Source organism: Cibotium barometz, chromosome 13 (assembly GCF_041138505.1).
Source record: "Cibotium barometz isolate CiBa-2024 chromosome 13, ASM4113850v1, whole genome shotgun sequence".
Classification (NCBI taxonomy): Eukaryota; Viridiplantae; Streptophyta; class Polypodiopsida; order Cyatheales; family Cibotiaceae; genus Cibotium; species Cibotium barometz.
Window position 1 is genome coordinate 22,005,727 of NC_141058.1, and position 25,808 is coordinate 22,031,534.

The following is a 25,808-nucleotide window of genomic DNA, read 5'->3' on the forward strand; positions in this document are numbered from 1 at the left end:
TGGATGCTGCAGATGATAAACGATGCTGCTGCTGTTGCAGAGGTAGTGCCAGCAGCAGACAGGTTGATGATATGATGTCTTAGTGTTGTGCTGAATATGAAACGATGCATATATATGGGGTTGGGCTGCTGGTCAGCCCAGAGCAGGGGCTGTCGGCCAGCAGCACAAGACCAAAATCCAAAATAAAATCAAATAAAAACCGGTTTTAGGGCTGGGAAAAATACCATTTTCACACATACCCCAACTTCAAAAAGTTCCGTCCAAAACAGCCAACTATTTGTTGAAGAGTTGCTTCACTATTTTCTTTGTAAAACAACATAAATTTAAAACAACAGATGGAAACTCTCTCATGAGGTAAAAGTCTAGAAAAGGAGGAAGGTGGGGCTCCCTCCATGGCTGGCCACTCTTAGAAAGAGGCTACATATGACGGGGAGGGGGGAAAGCCACACTGGGCGCTGTCACCTCTCTACTGCGGAGAGATGACCAGTAGCATTTGGAGGGCTGCTGCCTCAAGTCCATTAAGGGGATGGCAACTTCTCGCACAGAGTCAGTCTGTTCCATCTGGACAGAGCTCATCCAGACCCTGTGTGGCTGATAGGAGTGAGAATTTATGGACCTTTCTTGTTTAGAGGCAGGTCACCCCAAGTCATGTGCACCTAGCCGGCCAATGTGACAGTCAGCTGCACATATGCCAGATGTAGTGGCAATCTACATCGCCCAAGCAACTGAACCTCAGGCAGTGTGTGTGAAGGAGAAGCCAGGGTGGGGCTGACAAGCTGTAGGGTCCTTAACGCCACTCCCTTGGGCCATTGCGAATGTGCAAGGGCCAATGCTCGTAAGCCCATAAGCACCAAGAATAAGGGTCCTATCTGCCAACTGCAAGTGTAAAAGCCAATGATCCATTCTGAAGGGTGCAGAGCCACAGAAGAATGTTGTCATGGAGAGAAAATTGTAATCCATCGAGGAGGTGGAAGAGAATCAAGAAGCATCAACCATGAAGGTGGAATGGCTGAAGCAATTGTGCCCATGAGGTCCCGTCTGCAGCCGCCGTATCCTGTGCTGGCATTGCTACCCAGGAGCTGGGAGAACTAGAGCCAGCATCCAAAGTTGAGCTGGGCCCACATCCCAACTGCCCCACAATGTTGCTTCACTTTCTATCTTGGCTTCAAGCTGTTTTCTTTGAGTATAAATTATTTCACTTGCAGGCCTTACAAAAACCATCTCTAACAGTCTTGATACGAAAGTTATCCCGAAAGCCTTTTTTGCATGAGCTCCTGTTACAATATCACTGATCTAGCTCCCTCCTCATGCACCATTTTGGTGCATCCTCAACCATGTCTCCCATTTGCCTCATCCTTACTCAGACGAGTTTAATAGTTATCTTTACAAGAGCATGCACCACCCTGGAAGTGATGAATGCGGTATGCATCTGAGACTATAATCTCTCGCATTTCTATCTTTGATATAATCTTAGATGCTGAATGGCAATCCGCACACATTCAAAGATTTTTGGCCACGCGGAGTGTCATGCCCTGGTGTGTACTAATAAGCCCGAAAGCTATGGCCAATTTTTCACAATGTCCACACAGAAAATCTTCTGTCTTCTGTCTTTTGATTTAAAACTAAGTCTACTCGTGGGTTGTACCCCTTCTCTTTCATTTGAATGCTTAATATATTTAGCTTTGCATAGATGTCCTCACTTTGTGGATGGCTTCTATCCCCTATGGAAAAGTTGTGCACCTGCCCATTGATCTCAATAAAAGCCTTTCCTGGCTTCTTCCAAGCATTTGCACTAGTCCTTAGCTCTTCCACTTCCTGGGCATCCTTTTCCATGCCAGCATAAGCATAAATGTTCGACATAAGGACAAACCCTGCAGCATTACCACGTTCAAGTGAAACAACGCGATCAAAACAGTGCCTTCCTAAAGCCACATTGCCATTGGTTCTGCACAAACTGAGCAAGGAGGTCCATCCCACCACATCCGGCACCAATGGGATCGTTTCAAGTAGGTCCACGGCCTCATTTAGCAGTCCTGCGTGGCCAAGAAGATCAACCATGGAGTTATAATGTTCGATTTTTGGAGAGATGCCGAGGTCCTCTTTCATAGACTTGAACTGTATGCATGATTCATTTACCAAGCCCATTTGACTGCATGCAGAAAGAAGGTTAAGAAGCGTCCCCTCATCTGGCTTCAATCCCTTTTGTTGCATATCCATGAAGAGTTGAAAGGCCAGCCTGTGATTTCTATGCTGGGCACAACCTGCAATCAGTGCATTCCATGTCACAATATTTTGCTTCGGTAATCTATCAAACACAGTGCATGCCATGTCAAGGTTGCCACATTTGGCATACATGTCAATAAGTGCACTCCCCACAAAAACATCCTCCATCCCGCCTTCGATAATGTAAAGATGAATCTGTGTTCCCTCTTCCAATGCAGCCATGTTTGAGCACGCTTGTAAAGCACATGCTAGAGTGACTGGTGTAGGCTTGAGACCCTCTTGTTGCATTTGTTGGAAGAGTTGAAGAGCCTTTACGCAGTGCCCATGTTGAGCATACCCTGCCATTAACGCACTCCACGTCACCACATCCACCTTTGGAATTCTCTTGAACACCCTGCATGCATCCTCAAGGCCTCCACACTTGGCATACATATCAACAAGGGCACTGCCAACATATATGTCTGCCTCAAATCCGGTTTTTATTGCAAGGGTGTGGATACGTATGCCATGTGCTTTAGTGGACAGACCTGTACACGCTTTCAGAAGATAGACAAGTGTGACTGAGCCTGGCTCAAGGCCTTCTCCTTGCATTTGTTCAAAAAGCTCGAGAACGTTCTCACCTTGGCCATGCTTGCTATGCCCTCCTATCAATGCATTCCAACTCACGACGTCTTGTTTGGGCAGCTTATTAAACATAGTGTGCGCATCCTCAAGGCTCCCACACTTGGCATACATGTCGATCACAGTGTTACCAAGAAATATCTAAAGCCATACCGCATTCAATTATCTGGGTGTGGATATTCCTCCCTTGCTCCAAGGCCGCTAGACTGGAGCAAGCTTTCAAAGTGCATAAAAAAGTGGCCTTGTGTGGCTGGACACCCTCTATTTGCATATGATTAAAAAGTTTGAGAGCTTCTTGGTAAAGCCCATGCTGGGCATACCCTGTGATCAATGCACTCCATGTCACAACATCCAGTGTCAACAACCTGTCAAACACATTTTGTGCAGCATGGAGGTGCCCACATTTGGCATACATGTCAATAAGTGTGTTGCCAATATTTGTAACCCTCTCAATTCCAGTTTCTATTATAGCAGCATGAATCTGCCCCTGCTCAAACACTCCCAAGTTGGAACAAGTTTTCAGAATGCAGACAAAAGTGACTGAATCTGGTTCGATGCCATCTTCTTGCATTTGCTCCACAAAAAAAAGAGCTTCTCGAAAGTGCTCATGCTGGATATGTCCGGATATCAACGTGTTCCATGTTACGACATCTCGTTTGATCATGCCATTAAACACTATTCATCCATCCTTAAGACTCCCACACTTTGAATAAATGTCAATAATGGCATTGCCCACAGGCGCATGCAAAACAAAGCCGCCTTCAACTACATGAGCATGGACTTGCCTACCCTCCTCAAAGGCAGCCACACAAGCACATGCCTTGAGAATGCAAATAAACGTGACCTCATCTGGCTTCACACCCTCATGCTGCATTTGCTTGAAAACCTTCAAAGCTTCCCAATTGTCTTCATGCTGAACATACCCTGTTATCATCACATTCCACATGACAATATTTCCCTTGGGCGGCCCATATCCATACTTCAAAAAACCAGCCCGCTCGCTGAAGCTCCCGCCTCTCCTCTCCCTGCTCGCGTTTCTGCACTGCGCCTGCCGCCCCCCCCTGCCTGCTCGCCCCCCCGTCTTCCCCTTGCTCCTTCGCCCCTCTTCCCTGCATTGCCCGCCGCCGGCCCCCCCCCCCCCCCCCCCTTTTTTGTTCCGCTTGCTGCCTCCTCGCGCCTCCCCCCTTGTCTTCGCGCCCCCCTCCCCTCTGCTGCGCCTCATCCCCCCCCCTCCGCCTGCTCGCTTCCTCCCTTCCCTCTTGCGCGCAGCCCCCGCCTTCCCCCTTTTTTTAGGGTTTTTTTTCTTTTTTCTCCTTCGCCTTCTCCCACCCCCCGCCTCCTTCCTTTTTCTTGCTTCCACCCCCCCTTGGGGTTTTGTTTTCCTTTTTCGCTCCGTATCCCGCCTCTCTGTGTGCAGTTCGGTTCCAGCAGGATCCCGCCTTCGCCTCGCCTTCGCCGCAGCTTCAGACTCTAATGGAGGCTCCTCCCGCCCCGCCTCAGAGGGACTCATCCGCAGCCCCCTCGCCCGCCCTTGAGGTCACCCCCATCAGGCTCTCTCTTTCGCCGGAAGAGGAAGCGAGCCTCACCGCAGAGGTGGAACGCCTCCAGGCTCATTCCACCATCTGCCGTATAGTCGGCACTCGCCCCAGCAGAGGGGAGATCAGGGATCTTCTTCAGGCCCGCCTTCTTGCAGATGTGGGAAAGATCCTGGATGTACAGCTTCTGGGCCGGGGACATTATCAGATCGAGTTCGAGGCCGCTGAGAGCGTTGCCAAGGTCCTTGCCATGAGTCCCCTTGACATCAGGGGTGCTCGGGCTTTCTTCAGACCTTGGCAGCATGGATTTGACCCAGCAGCGGCGGAGCAGGGAGAGCGCCTCTTCCATGTTACAGTTTGTTTCCCTGGTCTCCGCCGAGAGTATCTTCCGCTCCTCTCCAGGCTCGGAGCATTGGTGGGCTCGGCACTAGAGACGGGTCCCTCAGCAGCTTCAGTGGTGGCCAGAGCAGCTGGGCTACCTTCGGTCAGAGTGTTGGTGTCTGACATCTCCTCCCTTCCTAAGGTCATTCAGCTACCTAGGATAGGGGGGGGGTGGATAGATCAGAGAGTGGAGTTATCGGGGCTCCCGAACCAGTGCTTCATTTGCAGGCAGGTCGGTCATCTGGCCAGGGCCTGTCCTCGCAGGAGACCCCGAACCTCACCACAGCAGCAGGCTACCGATGGCCCGCCCACAGATTCGGCTCGGCAGGCTGCCTCCGGGACACCTGCTCAGGCCACAGAGACCTCGGAGTGGCAGCCTGGACAGGGGCGCCGCCGAGGGAGACAGCCACAGCAGCACGCCCAGAGACCGCTGCAGCAGCAGCCACAGTCTCAGCCTCACTGGGTCCCCGTGAGGAACAGCTTTTCTCCCCTCCACGAGGAGACCCTCGCGGCGACGTCTGAGGACCAGGAGATGCCAGCACCCCCTCCTTCACCCCCCCCACCCCCGTCCCCTCCCACCGCCTCGTTTCCACCATCGCCTCCTCCCGTCTCCGCTCTGGTTTCGGCAGCGGCTCCCTCTCCACCTCCCTCGCCTCCCCCTCCTCCCCCTCCGCCCGCCTCACCTTCCCGGGAGGCCCTGGCAGTTCCCTGGCGCTCACCTGCAGTCCGGAGAGCGCTGAGCACTGACCTCGCTTGAGCATCACAGAGGAGACCTATGCCGATTAGGGCTTCACAGATTTCTTCTATCCGCAGTCGGCTGAGTCGCCTTGGCATTAGACAGCGCTCGGAGGCTTTTGATTATACCTTCACACGGCTTTTTGGAGCAGAGGGCCCCCATGAGCCAGCACCCATCCGAGTTCATGTAGTGATACCTCCGGCCCGCGGGGAGGAGGCACTAGACTCAGCGGTGGCCTTCTCGTTCCCTCTATGTGGCCCTTGCGACCGGGAGTGGACTCTAGAGCTCGCTCTCAACACTTTGAAGACTCAGGCAGTTGAGTTTTCTCATCACATGAGCGATCTGGAGGTGACAGATGTGATAGGCCGACTTTGGGAGTTGGCTCATTTTTTCTTGGATCCCGGGAGTGTGGATACCTCAGGGATTCGGCATTTGGTCGTGCGCATAGTGGCAGACTTAGCACGCGACCCTGGATATGTGTGTATACACGAGGTTGCTCTGTCAGAGCGGGAGGCCGTCGCCATGGGCCACAGCCACTGGCGCCTGATTCGGGATTCTTGCAGTACACCGGGTGGGCAGATTCGCAGCCGTTCGGATGGGGACTACTCTCCATCCAAGCCGCTTGCGAAGGCCCGCCGTACGGCTGAGACAGCATCCACCTCAGCAGGGCATCCATGAGGATCATCTCATGGAATGTACAGGGCCTTGGCGGAGCACACTTTATACGCTATCGTGGTTGCTTGAGGCAGGAGCTTCAGAGATGCCTGGTTGGTGGCAGCATTGATATTTTGATGATGCAGGAGCACCACTTGGGTGAGAGCAGGATCTAGAGATATGGTTCGGTGATGCCTGGTAGATGGGACACTTTTTGGTCTGCAGGGTTTGGTCCTTTGGGTGGACAGGGAGGAGTATGCATGGTCATTGCAGATGTATGGCGGCAGGCCATTGTGGATCGAGGGATCATTGTGCCTGGTAGAGCACAGTATGTCATTCTGAGGATGCATGATGAGCTATTGGGTGTGCTCAACATCTATGCGCCCAATCATGCTAGTGCCAGAGCAGAGTTCTGGACTTAGGTTACAGACGCATTGCCAGAGGCCGCACATTGGTGTGTTGGGGGAGACTTCAACATGCTTGAGGACCCGGCAGATAGGGTGGGAGGCAGTCATGTTACAGTGCACGGCACGGAGCTTGCAGCTTGGGACCGGTTTTGCATGTCACTGAGGATCACCGATGCATGGCAGCATGGGGCTTTCTCCCGGTCTCAGGACAGTCTTAGTTTCTCTCGGTCGGATCGCCGGCAGGGAGGGACTAATCTATCACGGATTGATCGCTTTTATGTGGGCGACTGGTTAGGGGAGCGAGGGGGCTCCGTCGGCATTCTCACTGGCACCTCATTTTCAGATCATGCGCCAGTTATATTGACTTTGGAGGAGGGGATACGGGAGCCCAGCTTGCAGTTGAGGATCCCAGAGAGGGTACTTACAGATCCCAGTCTCGCTGAGGACATTGAGAGGATCTGGCATGATAGTCAGTGCTCTGACCAGGATGCAGCGGGCCAGTGTGCCCAGGGACTCATTGATCTTAGCTCTTTTCTACACGCTGCAGCTTTGACACGACTGGGAGAGATTCGCGAGCGGGAGCAACGGCTGAGACGCAGCCTTGCTTCGCTACAGCGCCTTCAGGAGCAGCAGCCTGCATGTGAGTGGGTGGCGTCCCAGCTGAGCCAGGCACGCCAGGAGGTTAGAGAGGTAGAGGAGCAGAGACATGAGTTTTACTATCGTCGCCAGGCCTCTCAGTGGACGCAGCTTGGTGATAGAGTGACTGGAGAGTTTTTTGAGATCACAGGGCCCCGTCATGCGCGAGCAGGAGTCCGCCAGCTTGGTAGACCGGATGGATCGGTAGCTACTGAGCTCGGGGAGATCAGAGCCATTGCCACTGCATTTTATAGTGACCTGCTTTCAGCGGAGCCAGCCACTGAGGATCGAGATGTTTGCAGACAGACTGTGTGGGCCCATGTGCAGAGGAGGGTCACAGACCATATGCGTACAGTTCTAGGTGCGCCTCTGTCAGAGATTGAGCTTGCCGAGGCCTTGAGGGTCCTGCCGCGACATAGTTGCCCAGGGGAGGACGGTCTGACGCCGGCCTTTTTTATGCGCTATTGGGACCTTTTGGGGCCAGGCCTCCGCAGGGGCTTTCAGCATGTTTTGGACACTGGGGTGATGCCGCAGAGCTTTTCAGAGGGCTTGATCTATCTTATCCCCAAGGGGGAGGGAGTATCAGATGACATTCGGCATTGGAGGCCTATTACGATCCTCAATACTGTCTACAAGGTCTTAGCAAAGGCCTTGAGTTTGAGGATCCAGCCCTTCCTGGGGGAGTTGATTCATGCTACTCAGACAGGATTTGTCAAGGAGCGCAGTATCCTTGACAACATCTTTACTTTCTGGGAGGCAACGGCCCGAGCTAGATTTCTTGGCGAGGACTTGGTCGTGATGCTTCTCGATTTTGAGAAGGCATACGATAGAGTTGATTGGGGTTTCTTAGAGGGCACTATACTTCGCCTGGGCTTTGAGCCAGGATGGATCAGAGGGGTGGCAGCTCTGTATTCCACAGCTCGCAGCCAGGTGCTGATTGCAGGAGGACGGGGGCCGAGTTTTGAGCTGACCAGATCAGTCCGTCAGGGGTGTCCTCTCGCCCCTTTCCTTTTTCTCTTCTTTGCGGAGGCTATGAGTATGTATTTGACGGCAGAAGAGGTTGGTTTGAGAGGACTGCAGCTCCCAGTCCGGAGGGAGGACCTGCTTGATGCTGAGTTTGCAGACGACACGGGCTTATTTTTGCATGGCCATGAGGCCAATCTTATTCGGGCTGAGCAGTCGCTCCAGGTTTTTAGTGCAGCTTCAGGAGCATTGATCAATTGGCGCAAGACAGTGGCCTTTTGGATCAGTAGTGCTCCCACTCCGGCATGGAGCCCGGACCTCGGTTTTAGATGGATTCCTCCAGGCACAGCAGTGCGGTATTTGGGATGCCAGATTGGCCTAGATTTGTCACCTGAGCAGCAGATTGCCCCGCTTCTTCTGAGCATTCGGAAGAAGCTATTGTATTGGAGTACAGCTCGACTATCCTTGGCTGGGAGGGTGGTGGTGGTGCTGTTAGCGACCATGTGGTACATTACGTCTTGCTGGATTTTCTCGAGCTCTTGCATCAGCCAGGTACAGAGGCTGATCAGGAACTTTCTGTGGTCTGGGCGGGACGGTCAGCCAGCTCGGGCAAAGGTTGCATGGGCAGTTATTACACTTCCGCTGGCTCAGGGCGGTTTGGGCATTATAGATCCAGTCGATCAGAGCAGAGCCCTATTGAGGAAGCTCATTGTTCGGGGGTTGCTTCCAGGCGCTGAGCCTTGGAAAGAGCTCTTGCAGCGGCTGCAGGCTCGGGCGCCCCCAGCAGGGGGTACTTGGGCACCAGAGATTCGCTGGATCTTCATTGAGATGAGGAGGACAGGCCTCAGTAGAGGATGGGAGGACAGATTTGCTTTGAGTATCCTGAGAGCTTGGGAGCTGCTGAGACCGGGGCTCTCTCAGCGACCTCCTTCTTGTGTTGAGGAGCGGGCCAGACAGCCGCTCATCTGGAGCCCAGCGGTTCGCACGGAGCAGGGGGTTCTCGGCCTCGTCTAGCCTGGGGACCTTTAGCGGCAGGCCCAGCTCGTAGTTTTGGAGACTGGCAGGCTTTCTGCAGTCTACCAGAGGAGATCCAGGTGGAGAGGCTGAGTCACTTCAGAGGGGGGTTGGTTATGAGGGATGATATTCAGGAGGCACTCACAGAGGAGTGGTTCACGCCTCTCGAGCCAGTGGCCCCACGGTGGATGGGAGCCTTTACACAGTTGGAGATCCTGATTGCTGTCAGAGCTAGCACTGAGGATGGCAGATGCCTCTACTATGAGATTCAGGATGAGGGCAGACTCCAGAGAGTGGAGGTGGAGTCGCCTTTGGTTGCAGAGTGCACCTTTCAGAGGATTCGGGTAGTGGCCGCCGCTTCTCGGAAGTGGCATATTGACCCCGACCCTGCTGATGTGCTCCCGGATTGGCGCATATGGGCATATGCAGCGCGCCCCTTGGCCCGGCTACAATGGGACCCCGGGGAGTACGAGTGGCATGATCCTTATGCATCCCTTGAGGCCACAGAGATCACCTTTTTCCAGTATACTGTTCGGCTGGGGCGGCATATTTTGACGGCGAGGAGGACGGTTTCTCCAGCGGCAGCGGGGCATTGGCGACTACAGGGACTCTCACAGGGAGTTCCTGGAGGATTTCTGGGCTCGGCTCTGGGCTAGTCGACAGGCCCGCAGGATCTCGACTTTTCAGTGGCTGGTCGCCCACAGGGGCTCAGCAGTTGGCACTTGGCTTGTTTGCAGTGGTCTTCCGGCGGCCTGCGTCCGATGCGGCCACCCTATGGAGACACAGAGACATTGCCTTTGGGATTGCCCTCAGGCACAGCAGATTTGGCTGCGGATGCTGCGTATTCTAGCCCCCCTCTCTCCAGAGGGTATGTTTACGTGGGGTGCCGCTGCTTGGTTGACTTCGTCAGGGCCTGCTATGGGCTATGAGATGGAGCAGGGCAGTCAGGCTATCAGATTTATTAGGGGTCAGCCTCGCCTGGTTCCGGCACCGGATTTCTTGTCTGCCAGCTGGACACAGGAGAGGGATTTACGATGGGAGCTCCTCAGCAGCCTCACCATCTGGTTCACCTGGAGGGCCCGGTGCTTTACGGCCTTTGAGGGGAGATTGGAGCCACCAGCAGAGACTGTACGGGGGATTTGGCAGGAGTTGATCCACACCCTGCGAGGACAGTACGACCGCATCCGGTGAGACTCGGATGAGGCGATCTTACGGCGCCAGGCCTTTCACACCACTTGGCGCTGTGGCCCTTTCTACACCTTACACACGGGATCCCCCCGTTGGCACTACAGGCCACCTGTTTGGCTTTTCCCCCCCCCCTATTGTATGATTTAGCCGCTCAGTTCTTTGTACTGATGCTTGTATTTTGCAGCACCTAGGGAGAGTCTCCCGGGCTGCCATGCTGTTTTCGCTGCTCTATCTCTCTTAGGAGCAGGAGAGATCTTTTGTAGCCCTACGGGCGTTTTTATATAACTAATGCAAGGATCTTTTCTCGGAAAAAAAAAAATTTCCCTTGGGCATCTTGTCAAACAACATGCGGGCATCCAGGAGGCTCACACATGTGGCATACATGTTAACAAGAGCACTGCCAACGTACTGGTTGAGCTCAAATCCTGTTTCAACTATATGAGCATGCATTTGCATCCCATGTTGAAAGATTGTTCTGCTTGAGCATGCTTGCACAAGTGCAACAAATATAATGCTGTTAGGCGTCACATTTAATTTTCGCATTTGCTCATACCATTCAAAAGCTTCCTTAGTTTTCCCAAGCCTGAGATATGCCAATATAGTCACAGTATACGAGGACAAGTCTGGTTCAGGTAGTTTGATAGACAATGAGTTTGCTTCACATGAACTCTCAACTGACACCTGTGTGTTGTTCACGTGGTTGTCCATAGAGACATGTGGCATGTTGCCACTGGCCATCACAAGTTGATAGAACTCTTTCTCTAGATTGAGATCTTTGTCGTGAGAATTATTGCACGAGAGGTCCACAATGGTGTCCCTGTAAACAGGCACTCCTTCCTGCTCCGTGTAGTTCACAGCCTTTAATTTTTTGTTTAGCCCTGCCTTATCACATGATTTGATGGGGGTTCTGAGTTGACTAATTGGTGCCCTGCGGGATTTTTTCCGCGCAAAATATCAAGGTTATGTTCTTAATTAATTTTGACACTAAGATCTATAAAAGCAGCATCTACAGATTACTTTTTTTTTTTTTCCGAAAAAAGATCCTTTCATTAGTTATATAAAAACGCCCGTAGGGCTACAAAAGATCTCTCCTGCTCATAAGAGAAATAGAGCAGTGAATACAGCAAGGCAGCCCGAGAGACTCTCCCTAGGTGCTGCAAAATACAAGCATCAGTACTAAGGACTGAGGGGCTAAATCATACAATAGGGGGGGGGAATAGCCAAACAGGTGGCCTGTAATGCCAACGGGGGGATCCCGTGTGTAAGGTGTAGAAGGGGCCGCTGCGCCAGGTGGTGTGAAAAGCCTGGCGCCGCAAGATCGCCTCGTCCGAGTCGCCCCGGATGCGGTCATACTGTCCTCGCAGGGTGTGGATCAACTCCTGCCAAATCCCCCGTACAGTCTCTGTTGGTGGCTCCAGTCTCCCCTCAAAGGCCGTGAAACACCGGGCCCTCCAGGTGAACCAGATGGTGAGGCTGCTGAGGAGCTCCCATCGTAAATCCCTCTCCTGTGTCCAGCTGGCAGACGAGAAATCCGGTGCCGGAACCACGCGAGGCTGGCCCCTAATAAATCTGATGGCCTGACTGCCCTGCTCCATCTCATAGCCCATAGCAGGCCCTGACGAAGTCGACCAAGCAGCGGCACCCCACGTAAACATACCCTCTGGAGAGAGGGGGGCCAGAATACGCAGCATCCGCAGCCAAATCTGCTGTGCCTGAGGACAGTCCCAAAGGCAATGTCTCTGTGTCTCCATAGGGTGGCCGCATCGAACGCAGGCCGCCGGAAGACCGCTGTAAACAAGCCAGGTGCCAACTGCTGAGCCCCTGTGGGCGACCAGCCACTGAAAAGCCGAGATCCTGCGGGCCTGCCGACTAGCCCAGAGCCGAGCCCAGAAATCCTCCAAGAACTCCTGTGAGAGTCCCTGCAATCGCCAATGCCCCGCTGCCGCTGGAGAAACCGTCCTCCTCGCCGTCAAAATATGCCGTCCCAGCCGAACAGTATACTGGAAAAAGGTGATCTCTGTGTGGACTAAAAACCTGGAGCGACTGCTCAGCCCGAATAAGATTGGCCTCTTGGCCATGCAAAAATAAGCCCGTGTTGTCTGCAAACTCAGCATCAAGCAAATCCTCCCCCCGGACTGGGAGCTGAAGTCCTCTCAAACCAACCTCCTCTGCCGTCAAATACATACTCATAGCCTCCGCAAAGAAGAGAAAAAGGAAAGGGGTGAGAGGACACCCCTGACGGACTGATCTGGTCAGCTCAAAACTCGGCCCCCGTCCTCCTGCAATCAGCACCTGGCTGCGAGCTGTGGAATACAGAGCTGCCACCCCTCTGATCCATCCTGGCTCAAAGCCCAGGCGAAGCATAGTGCCCTCTAAGAATCCCCAATCAACTCTATCGTATGCCTTCTCAAAATCGAGAAGCATCACGACCAAGTCCTCGCCAAGAAATCTAGCTCGGGCCGTCGCCTCCCAGAAAGTAAAGATGTTGTCAAGGATACTGCGCTCCTTGACAAATCCTGTCTGAGTAGCATGAATCAACTCCCCCAGGAAGGGCTGGATCCTCAAACTCAAGACCTTTGCTAAGACCTTGTAGACAGTATTGAGGATCGTAATAGGCCTCCAATGCCGAATGTCATCTGATACTCCCTCCCCCTTGGGGATAAGATAGATCAAGCCCTCTGAAAAGCTCTGCGGCATCACCCCAGTGTCCAAAACATGCTGAAAGCCCCTGCGGAGGCCTGGCCCCAAAAGGTCCCAATAGCGCATAAAAAAGGCCGGCGTCAGTCCGTCCTCCCCTGGGCAACTATGTCGCGGCAGGACCCTCAAGGCCTCGGCAAGCTCAATCTCTGACAGAGGCGCACCTAGAACTGTACGCATATGGTCTGTGATCCTCCTCTGCACATGGGCCCACACAGTCTGTCTGCAAACATCTCGATCCTCAGTGGCTGGCTCCGCTGAAAGCAGGTCACTATAAAATGCAGTGGCAATGGCTCTGATCTCCCCGAGCTCAGTAGCTACCGATCCATCCGGTCTACTAAGCTGGCGGACTCCTGCTCGCGCATGACGAGGTCCAGTGATCTCAAAAAACTCCCCAGTCACTCTATCACCAAGCTGCGTCCACTCAGAGGCCTGACGACGATAGTAAAACTCATGTCTCTGCTCCTCTACCTCTCTAACCTCCTGACGCGCCTGGCTCAGCTGGGACGCCACCCACTCACATGCAGGCTGCTGCTCCTGAAGGCGCTGTAGCGAAGCAAGGCTGCGTCTCAGCCGTTGCTCCCGCTCGCGAATCTCTCCCAGACGTGTCAAAGCTACAGCGTGTAGAAAAGAGCTAAGATCAATGAGTCCCTGGGCACACTGGCCCGCTGCATCCTGGTTAGAGCACTGACTATCATGCCAGATCCTCTCAATGTCCTCAGCGAGACTGGGATCTGCAAGTACCCTCTCTAGGATCCTCAACTTACTGGGCTCCCGTGTCCCCTCCTCCAATGTCAATATAACTGGCGCATGATCTGAAAATGAGGTGCCAGCGAGAATGCCGACGGAGCCCCCTCGCTCCCCTAACCAGTCGCCCACATAAAAGCGATCAATCCGTGATAGATTAGTCCCTCCCTGCCGGCGATCCGACCGAGAGAAACTAAGACTGTCCTGAGACCGGGAGAAAGCCCCATGCTGCCATGCATCAGTGATCCTCAGTGACATGCAAAACCGGTCCCAAGCTGCAAGCTCCGTGCCGTGCACTGTAACATGACTGCCTCCCACCCTATCTGCCGGGTCCTCAAGCATGTTGAAGTCTCCCCCAACACACCAATGTGCGGCCTTTGGCAATGCATCTGTAACCTGAGTCCAGAACTCTGCTCTGGCACTAGCATGATTGGGCGCACAGATGTTGAGCACACCCAATAGCTCATCATGCATCCTCAGAATGACATACTGTGCTCTACCAGGCACAATGATCCCTCGATCCACAATGGCCTGCCGCCATACATCTGCAATAACCATGCATACTCCTCCCTGTCCACCCAAAGGACCAAACCCTGCAGACCAAAAAGTGTCCCATCTACCAGGCATCACCGAACCATATCTCCGGATCCTGCTCTCACCCAAGTGGTGCTCCTGCATCATCAAAATGTCAATGCTGCCACCAACCAGGCATCTCTGAAGCTCCTGCCTCAAGCAACCTCGATAGCGTATAAACTGTGCTCCGCCAAGGCCCTGTACATTCCATGAGATGATCCTCATGGATGCCCTGCTGAGGTGGATGCTGTCTCAGCTGTACGGCGGGCCTTCGCAAGCGGCTTGGATGGAGAGTAGTCCCCATCCGAACGGCTGCGAATCTGCCCACCCGGTGTACTGCAAGAATCCCGGATCAGGCGCCAGTGGCTGTGGCCCATGGCGACTGCCTCCTGCTCTGACAGAGAAACCTCGTGTATACTCACATATCCAGGGTCACGTGCCAAGTCTGCCACTATGCGCACGACCAAATGCCGAATCCCTGAGGTATCCACACTCCCGGGATCCAAGAAAAAATGAGCCAACTCCCAAAGTCGGCCTATCACATCTGTCACCTCCAGATCGCTCATGTGGTGAGAAAACTCAACTGCCTGAGTCTTCAAAGTGCTGAGAGCGAGCTCTAGAGTCCACTCCCGGTCACAAGGTCCACATAGAGGGAACGAGAAGGCCACCGCTGAGTCTAGTGCCTCCTCCCCGCGGGCCGGAGGTATCACTACATGAACTCGAATGGGTGCTGGCTCATGGGGGCCCTCTGCTCCAAAAAGCCGTGTGAAGGTATAATCAAAGGCCTCCGAGCGCTGTCTAATGCCAAGGCGACTCAGCCGACTGCGGATAGATGAAATCCGTGAGGCCCTAATCGGCATAGGTCTCCTCTGTGATGCTCGAGCGAGGTCAGTGCTCAGCGCTCTCCGGACTGCAGGTGAGCGCCAGGGAACTGCCAGGGCCTCCTGGGAAGGTGGGCCGGGCGGAGGGGGAGGAGGGGGAGGCGAGGGAGGTGGAGAGGGAGCCGCTGCCGAAACCGGAGCGGGGGCGGGAGGAGGCGATGGTGGAAGCGAGGCGGTGGGAGGGGACGGGGGTGGGGGGGGTGAAGGAGGGGGAGCTGGCATCTCCTGGTCCTCGGTCGCTGCAGGGGTCTCCTCCTGAAGGGGAGCAAAGCTGTTCCTCACGGGAACCCAGTGAGGCTGAGACTGTGGCTGCTGCTGCAGCGGTCTCTGGGCGTGCTGCTGTGGCTGTCTCCCTCGGCGGCGCCCCTGTCCAGGCTGCCACTCCGAGGTCTCTGTGGCCTGAGCAGGTGTCCCGGAGGCAGCCTGCCGAGCCGAATCTGTGGGCGGGCCATCAATAGCCTGCTGCTGTGGTGAGGGTCGAGGTCTCCTACGAGGGCAAGCCTTGGCCAGATGACCGACCTGCCTGCAAATGAAGCACTGGTTCGGGAGCCCCGAGAACTCCACTCTCTGATCTATCCACCCCCCCCCTATCCTAGGTAACTAAATGACCTTAGGAAGGGAGGAGATGTCAGACACCAACACTCTGACCGAAGGTAGCCCAGCTGCTCTGGCCACCACTGAAGCTGCTGAGGGGCCCGTCTCTAGTACCGAGCCCACCAATGCTCCGAGCCTGGAGAGGAGCGGAAGATACTCCCGGCGGAGACCAGGGAAACAAACTGTAACATGGAAGAGGCGCTCTCCCTGCTCCGCCGCTGCTGGGTCAAATCCATGCTGCCAAGGTCTGAAGAAAGCCCGAGCACCCCTGATGTCAAGGGGACTCATGGCAAGGACCTTGGCAACGCTCTCAGCGGCCTCGAACTCGATCTGATAATGTCCCCGGCCCAGAAGCTGTACATCCAGGATCTTGCCCACATCTGCAAGAAGGCGGGCCTGAAGAAGATCCCTGATCTCCCCTCTGCTGGGGCGAGTGCCGACTATACGGCAGATGGTGGAATGAGCCTGGAGGCGTTCCACCTCTGCGGTGAGGCTCGCTTCCTCTTCCGGCGAAAGAGAAAGCCTGATGGGGGTGACCTCAGGGGCGGGCGAGGGGGCTGCGGATGAGTCCCTCTGAGGCGGGGCGGGAGGAGCCTCCATCAGAGTCTGAAGCTGCGGCGAAGGCGAGGCGAAGGCGGGAACCTGCTGGAAACGAGCTGCACACAGAGAGGCGGAATACGGAGCAAAAAATGAAATCAAAACCCCCAGGGGGCGGAAGCAAGAAAAGGAGGGGGGGGGGGGGGGGGGGGGGGAGGGCAGGGGCTGCGCGCAAGAGGGATGGGAGGAAAAAACGAACTGGCGGAGGGGGGGGAATAAGTCGCTGCAGAGAGGAGGAGGGCGCGAAGACAAGGGGGGGGAGGCATAAGGGAGAGGAAGGCGGCGAGCAGAGCTATGGGCAGCAGCGAAGGCAGGCGGAAGGGGGGGGCGCAGCAGCGGATGAAGACGGGGGGGCTAAACGAAAGGCGGCTGGGGTCAATGAAGGCGGCGGACAATGCAGGCGGCGGGCAATGCAGGGAAGGCGGAGAAGGAGGAAGCGAGGAGGAAACGAGGGGGCGAGCAGGCAGGGAAGGAGAAGGGCGCAGTGCAACAACGCGAGCAGGGAGAGGTGGGCGGGAGCTTCAGCGAGCGCATCTACAGATTACTTTAAAATAATTTTTCTAGTAATGTTCACAAATGACATGAAAATTCAATATTAATGAGACAGACCTGCCGGAAACAGCTCCATGGCAATCAATCCAATCTATTCGGCAATCTTTTCTCAACTGGTGATTGGAACAAACTGCCCCTTCGCTCAACATACATAGGTTTGCTTTGCTTAAAGGGGGGTTGCATGGATTGTTATTGTATGGCAAAGCCATGGCAGAACCATATGCGCAGGCTGCAGCAAACAAAATACCTTAATTTCAATCACTAATCAAAGCGTAATGGCCACATACATGTGACATCATAGAGAAGGCATTGACCTTCTTCAATGGGGCATGCCACCAATAATGGCCACATCTAGAGCAACATTCCGATCATCCATCCAATGTGTTCTCATGAGCTTGCATGTCATGATGCTGCTTGATAAAAGCACACTTGTCAAAAATTCCTCAATTAAGAAAGAAACTATATTAAAAGACTGCTGCCTGTAATCTTAGAAAACTATATAATGCTTGACTTCTTATGCAAACCTTCTAGGTGTGTGTGCATGGATTTGTGTAGTATATAATCATGTGCATTGGCAAATATACACATGTTTTACACACGCATGCGCATACATGCATGCGTGGGTGTGGATGCAAGAGTTTGTGGGTGTGTATATCCAATGCTAGACATCAGAGCTTTCTCTCAAAATGAAGCTACATACTAAAATCTTCTGTCTGCTGGAAATATAAAACCGAGCCATGCTGCAAAAGGCAGACCATCTAGAGGATTTCGACATGTGCACATGCATACATGAAATATGTGCATATGCATATGCACAGAAGTATATATGCATATGTGTATGTGGGGGTGGGTATTATATTCATGTGTGTAGGTATAATGCCACCTGATAAGTATGGGTGCCTGTGTTTATATGTATGTATGTATGGGATGTATTTGTATAATGCTAGAACGGAGTACCTTTTTCCTCAAAAGGAAACTTCCTGCGAGAGCATCTGCTGATAATATGATGGAATCTCCATAGTTGAGAAGTGCCCAACGATCCAGGGGACTCCAGCATGTGCCTCCCGCTTCTTGACTGCCATTCCGATTTGTTACGCCCACCAGCTCACGGGCCTGAGCTCCAAGGCTTGTCCATCGCCCACTGTTCACGTCGTGAAGAAGAACCTTTCTTCTGATAGGATTCTATGAACTAAACTGTTGCCCTCCCCAATTTGGTTGGGTAGCCCTCGTTGTTCGATGTAGCTTGAACAAGGTGATGCTTCTTCATGTTCATCAGACTTAACTATTATGCAAGGCCTTCCATACTGTAATAATCATTTTGCTTTGTCAAAAAATCCTAGTTCCTTAAACAAGGTAATAATGTTCACATGTATGGAAAATGGTTAAAGCGGAGTGGTTAAAGCTGACGAAGTCCTAGCCGGTGATGTAGGTTCGATCCGTGCTCTGTACGGTGTTGCACGTCCTTGTATCCGGAGTTGGGTGTGTGAGTAGTGTATATAAACGGGTGTTTCTTGCCAAATTGTTTTTTAAAGGAAAATGGATGTTGACATATCTATTTATACTATTAAGGAAACTTAGGGAGGCCACACTTCGTGCCTCCGTGCCACTTGTGTGGTGTGGATTGAATGTGTATGCATTCTAGATGGTGATGGGTGATGCGAGTTGCGAAGGATTAGAATGTTTTACATCCACCTAACAAGAACCTTGTAATATATATGTGATGTGAGGATATAATTAGTATAGAAGGTAACTAATCTATGGATTGCATCTAAGAGAGAGAGAGAGAGAGAGAGAGAGAGAGAGAGAGAGAGAGAGCATCCACATCCAATCCACACCATACAAGTGGCACCTAATTTCACCCTTCCACCAATAGAAAGGAACGGAGGAAGGCTGAGGCACGACCTGTGGCTTCCCTTAGTTTCTTTAGAGTTCATCCCTAAGTTTGTATAGAAATTAGTCTTCAAGACCCCATTCATTGATTCACATGACCAATGCGCTTGTGCCATATGTCAATATCTGCAATGACACCTATTCCATGCGCAAACATGGCTGCCTTTATCTCGGCATGTTTACATCCAAAGTAAATGTCCTGCCATTTTTGTTACCCTTTGCAACCAAGTGACACTTATTTTTGAAGTCTTCCACAAAACATCCTTGAGGATTAAACCTCACTCTTGCAGACCCTGCTCAAACATCTGTCCCACAGAAACCAGGTTCTTTATAATATTCAGAACATGAAGTACATCAACCAAGTACTTCATTTTGCCATCCTCTCTAAAAATTGGCACTTTACCAACATGCACAATGGGATGCGTAGTATCATCACCTATTTCTACATAACCTGGTTTTTCCATTTTCTACATATCTCTAAACCACTCAGCATGACTGATCATGTGGTTAGAGGTGCCAGAATCCATATACCATATATCTTGAGATCCTGAAGGCTGACACATCCCCTGTTATGGAACTAAGCATGTGCTGCAATCCCCCTCAAGCTCAACTCTAGCTCATGAACTCCAAGCATATCTCAAAATCTGTGGAGCCTCTCAACTCCCAAGGTCTTTGTGAAGATGTCAGTGACCTAATCCTGTGTGCTGACATAGGCCAAGTTGATGTCGCCTGCCAAGACTCTCTCCCTGATGAAGTGGTAGTGTACCTCAATGTATTTCATCCACGAATCAAAAACTGGGTTCTTGGCCAGCTGTATACTTCTAAGATTGTTACAATATATGACAACCTTTGTCTCTACATGTAACCCCGAATTAGTAGCTTGCGTAACCAAGCTACCTCACACACTGCCACCATAGCTCCTCTGTACTTTGTATCTGTACTTGACAAGACAACTATGGGCTGCTTCTTTCCGCTCCATGTCAGAGTAGCACTCCCCAATGAAAACATAAATCCACTAGTAGACCTCCATGTTTGCTAGATGATGCATAGTTGCCTTGCTGCAACTTCCCACTTTTAATGTCATTCTGCTTTTTGTAGCAGTCCTTTGCCATGTCTCCTGGTTTGCCATAGTAATAGCACTCTATGCTATTTACATTTTGATTTCTTTGCCAACCACCTCAGCCTCTTTGGCTTCCCTTGCCTCTAGACTGGCCTCTTCCACCTGTGTATGATTGCTGATGTGAATCATTAGACTGCTGTTGTCCAGAATTCTTATTTCCTTGTCGGCCACCACCCTGGCCTAGACCACGGCCTCTACCTCTGCCTCTACCTGAATTAGAGTAGAAGGCCTGTTATTACGATGATGTGTTCTTGCTTTGTGAAGAAGAATCCTCACCTAAAGCCTTTTCTTCTATGATCAACATAGATATCAAGTCTCGAAAGTTGGGAATATTCTCCCTAACTGCAATGGAGGTCTTGAATGGCTTGTACTCTTTGCCAAGCCCATTCAGATAGACACTCACCAAATCATCATCCTTCACTGATACATTGATAGACCCAAGGGATTCAACAATGCCCTTTAAGTCATATTCATTGATGGACATGCTTTTCTTTTCCACAGTATGCAACTCTTGCTTTAACTGCAACTTCCTTGCCTTTCCACAGTATGCAACTTCCTTGCCTTTGTGTTAGTTTGGAACATATGAACTAGATTCTGCCATGCAAATGCTAGAGTGTTTACATCCTGTATGTGTCCTATCATAGTGTCTGTAACATTGATTGAAATCCAGTACATGACTTTTCTTGCACCTTGATTCCAATCCTTGAATGCCTTTATATTTGCAGGAGTGGCATTCTCCTCAGATAACTCTGGAGGCTCCTCATTGTCTCCTTCTACATAATCCCAAAATCCTTAACCCATTAGGAAATTGGTCATTCTGAACTTCCATGCATGGAAGTTATTCTTATCCAGCTTCTCACTAACAATCTGATTAATTCCGTTAGACATGTTTTCCTGCAGCAGGAATCAAATAACCTACAAATAGACAACTTCTGTTTGCAACATGTAATACAACAGTATCTCCTGTAACTGCTGCAATGGTACTTCAGCACAGCCCTTGTGTCACCAAATGTGACCAGAGTACATGTACATACACCTAGTATCAACAATACATGTGCAAACCCTATCTGCACTTCCAAAATGTATTGCTGCACTGCAATAACTAGATTTTGAGTAGAAAGAGTTCTCTACCAAAACTTCAAGAAAACTGTCGAAAATACCCTGCAGTGACAAAACGTGGCCCGTAACGCGCTCGAAACACGAATTTGGCCAAAAAATAATGTCTAATAGGACGGTATACATGCCATGTAACTCCTCTCCCACAAAGACAGCTCCTCAATCAGAGATGTGTAGCTCCCAGAGCTATTGAGGGGGGGTGATACCTAAAACCAAGAAGGGGAAAGAGCTGATGGTGCTCTTACTCGTTAGTACCGCTTCCTTCCTTGCTTGTTCTTGTCTCCTTAGCTCTCACATGAACCAGGATCTGATACCATAAAGAGAATGTGGGGGAGAGGGAGAGCTTCAAACCCTAGCAAGCAAACACACACACACAAGAGAGAGATGGATAGCTGAATTTTCTTCTATCTTCTTCTTCTCTACTCAACCAACAAAACATAAAGATAAGAGTACACACTATATGGGTTCGTACTCAACTACTACAACATACAAGGGTCGGTCCATAACGTGAACCCGACTAAATGAGCTAGTGCTATAACTATGCTAGTCTTTAGTAATCCAAAATGGCTGTCACACAACCTGTCATCCCATTGGCCACATATCACCCATAATATTACAAACCATGCTAGTGGTGTAGATGAGGAAGCTATCACCCAGACAACATATCAAAAGATGACATGGCTTCCATAGGTCGAACAATGACGTGACATCAAATAGATCAGAAGATGATGTGGCTGATGCTGAATTTACAACCCAAGTGTAGAATGTTGAATGCCATAATGTAGAAGACTGACTTAGCAGTTTGTGCAATGCTAACACGGAGCAAAATGGTTGCATATTTGAAGATGGTCCAGATTAAGGCAATGTGTAACTAAAGCTGATGTAGATACTAATGCGCTTGATCTCAAAGGCTAGGACTCTACACAATGGAGTAAAAAAGGCTCTTATACCATGTGAAAATTGTGAGGACATGAGGAAATGTGACACAACGAGCAACACATCAATTGAATGAACAAGTTAAAACTGAATCAACACTATTTACATTATTGAAATAGATGAGATAAAAGACTGATAAATTTTGACTCTAAGTTGTGGATGAGTTGATCCCAAAAACCCTAATCCTAGTACTTAGGAGCTCAAACAACTAAGATCTGATAGTTTGTATAGTGTTGTTAGTGTCAACAAGTGCCTTTTTCTAACTGTCTTGTTCACTAGAGTCACTCCAGTTCACCATTAGTGCTGCATACAAAACAGGCTTTTATAATGATCCAAGATGAGCAGCTCATCGTCGTCGATAGTAGACGTGTTGTGCTTCATCTCTATTGATGTAATCAAGTAGGTGTGATTAGAATTCTACAGCTTCTTGCTAGCCAAATCATGACGGTTAGGTCAGCTATGCAAAATTATCTCTTGAGATGATGGCAACCTGCAATTCCTCCTTTGATGTAGGAATCGATTTTTCTTTAGTTATAAGTTGGATTTACCACCTGCATGGGAAAAACACATCCAAGTTTTCACTTATCATGGATTAAATTAGTATATTTAAGGATGTTCCAGAGACTGAAGATTCAAATGTAACAGACGTTCCAACTTATGTTCTAGAGATTAAAGATGAACATGTGATTTTGATTTTAGAAAATATTATTGGCGTTCGTCGATAGAAAGAAACTCGACAAAAGATTATTACAGAGTTCTTGATATGATTTATTGATATAATGTAAAGATTTAGATGACTCAAATTCAACTTGTCAAAGTGATGAAGATCTTTAAGAATATTTGAAATTACTACAAGGCTTCTTTCATCAATAGTAGTTAGTCACTTATATAACCTTGGGCCTTAATTAAAGTGAGAGTTAATCTCTTTTAATTATAACCTAATAATGATTATTAATGAAGAGACACTATTCAAAGGTTGTGTCCCATTGCTAAGGTTATTATGAAGAGACATGCCTTATCTCTAAAGGAGGATATGATGCTAAAGATACACTTATTCACTCAAAAGACATAACTCTTTGATCAAGGGTCACACCCCTCTACATTGGGGATGTGACTTTTTAGGAGGTAAAAACTCCTAAGCTAGCTAAATTGTTTATCGAACATCTCTACAAGCTATATGACCTACTCGTAGATATAGTTTCTCATAGAGATACGAAGTTCAATAGCCACTTTTAAAGGAAAGTATTCAAAAAGTTGGATACTACTATGAGTATGAGTACGGAGACCATACACAGTCTAATGGGTAGATAGAAAGAGTCAACCAAGTGCTAGATTTTTTTTTTCGAGCCAGAGTAAAAAACGAGCAAGCTCGTCCCCTGAGACTCGAATAGAGAAATGCTTTTGTCATTAGCTTCATCGTCTCTAGTCTCAGAAAAAGTTTTGCTACTTCCTTAGGGCATTACCTTAGAAGACCCATGAGCTAGGCACAACAGCGACCAAGTACTCCCGGAAGAGCCTAGGTACTATGGGAATTGCCCTCAGGTGCACCCACTAAAAACTGTGTATACCCAATGGATTTCCAAATAGGAATTGCCCTACCCAAGTTGGGTGTCGGCTTGAAGGTGGAGCAAGTGCTAGAAGACATGCTTCGAGCGTATGTGAGTAAAAAGCAGTCAAATTGGGAGTACCTACTGTTGTTGGAGTTTGGTTACAATAGTTCAAAGTATTCGATGACAACTAGATTTAGCCCATTCATATTGATGTATGGTTTGCAGTCGAGATCTCATGTATAGCTGTATGACTAAAGAAGGAAAAAATCCAGGTCTATCAAGGATTTCCTTGAGGACATGCAAGATATGCTAAAAGCAGTAAAAGATAGCATTCGTAGTGCACAAGATCATGCAAAAACGTGTGCTGACAAGAGCCGCATAGAAGTGACCTTTGAAGAGGGTAACTCTGTTTTCTTGAAAGTCCCTGCTACTCTACGAAGTTAGAAACTCTCCAAATAGGAAAGTGTCAAAATATATCTCCTAGATATTGCGGTCCGTTTAAAATCCCTAAGAAGATTGGTAGTGTAGCATACAAACTTAAGTTTCTAGAAAGCTCTCAACTACATCCTTTTTTTCATGTCAGTAGAATATGAAAAATAGTGGATCATCAAGATAACGTAGTTACTCTCCTGACATTTTGGTGGAGCTTATTGAACCACCGTCTCTTCCCCATAAACCTAAGAGGATTCTTGGATTCAGGGATCGGAACACGAGGCATATTATGTACTAAGAGGAACTTGCCAAGTGGAAGGACAGAGATGAGGAAGTGTCCACTTGGGAATGCTTGAGTACACTTACCAAAAACTATCCTTAATATGTTTTCATGGACAAAAGCTCTTCTCAAGGGGGAGGTAATGTCATGTGGCTTGTAACCAGCTACGTAGGGCTCAATTGAACATGGAGTCTGATTGCTAGAGTGTGATCGATGAGGGTGTCCAAGGTTCAAGGGTGATGTGCCTTGGTCAAAGGATTGCATATGTGACGGGGCAAGTGTGGCCAAGCAAGCCACTACATAAGCTACCACGGATGGTGTATTTTCTTTATTAGAATGATGTAAATCTGAAAAGAAAATACAGAAATCTTGACCTTTCTTGGCTGAGAAATCTCTGCCCTTGACCTGCAGTCCTCCACTCCTTTGCTTTAGCAACTTCTTGGTGGCTGTCCTAGCCCTGTTTTGCTTGCGCAGGCTTGTGAAATGTGAGATAACACAATGGGATTGTGGCTCTCCTATTTATACTTCTCATAAACAGCAGCAGTCCGCCAGCTCTTATCCAGGCGGTTAGTCAACTTTTCTACCCACGACTATAAATCAGCATTAAATGCTGGATAATTCACATAAAATCCATTAAACTACTGCGCATCTTTTCCATTGGTTGGCTGGCACTGAATTCCCTCTGTTTTGATGGCTAGGCGCCTGATTCTCTAGGGGCTGGGCATTGAATTCCCTCTGTTTTGAGGGCTGGGCAGCCCGTGTGGGCTGCCCCACACTAGCCCTACAGCCATCAAACACTAGATGTGCTGTCGGCTCTGCCCCTAGCATGCCCCTAGGTCTGTCCTACAGCCACTCCATGGCTGGTGGGTTCACAGCCAGGGCCTTCCTAGCCCTCATGGGGGTGATTTCACACCATCCCCATGCCCACACTAAGACTTGGGGTAGTCCTATGGGCTGGCCCCTATTCCTAAAAGCAAACCCTAACTGTCTGCACAATGATCTGGTATTCGATACCGTACAAGATACACAGAATCACTCACATCATTCCAAAGGGAGACTCACGGTGCAGAGTGGCACTATTTCATGTGCAGGACAGTGCACACCTGACCTTGGACTCAAGTGCAGGACAATGCACACCCAACCTCGGACGACTGAGATGGATCCCTGGCTGACTCGTCTCGGACTAGGCTCACATGGGACCAGTTTACCATTCCAGGTCCTGCACCTTCTGTATAGATATGTCTACGTGGCATCCAAGTGCAGGATGCATGTGACACGGAGCTCGAAGTGAAGGCGAACCATGAACGACAGACCCAAGAAGACTTGAGAGACCAGTTTCAACAACAAACACTTTGGACTCTCGTAACTTCTTTCCACCCTTCTCAATCCTCCACAACCCCAGCCATAGCCTCGACAACAGTTATCCGTGCCTCACTGAACTTCACCAAGTATGACAGCAAGTGCAACCATTCGGTTGTGACTTGG

At 50.2% G+C, this 25,808-nt stretch overlaps 2 pseudogenes across 2 annotated transcripts in view; both read right to left on the bottom strand.

Annotated features, from left to right (window-relative positions):
• Positions 1-277: 277 nt before the first annotated feature.
• The window catches only part of LOC147632486 (pentatricopeptide repeat-containing protein At2g03880, mitochondrial pseudogene), a 30,958-nt pseudogene continuing 5,427 nt past the window's right edge, over positions 278-25,808 (bottom strand). Inside the window, exons 1-4 of one of the 2 annotated variants that reach the window (XR_015267204.1) lie at positions 17,957-19,115; positions 17,314-17,409; positions 17,057-17,228; positions 278-3,768 (exon numbers count right to left, since the gene is read on the bottom strand). The product of XR_015267204.1 is annotated as a pentatricopeptide repeat-containing protein At2g03880, mitochondrial pseudogene, transcript variant X2 (transcript). Of the gene's footprint in view, positions 3,769-17,056; positions 17,229-17,313; positions 17,410-17,956; positions 19,116-25,808 lie in introns of those variants that run through there. The other variant, XR_015267203.1, reaches the window with a different exon arrangement.
• On the bottom strand, positions 2,972-3,508 carry LOC147632487 (pentatricopeptide repeat-containing protein At2g34400 pseudogene; annotated as a pseudogene).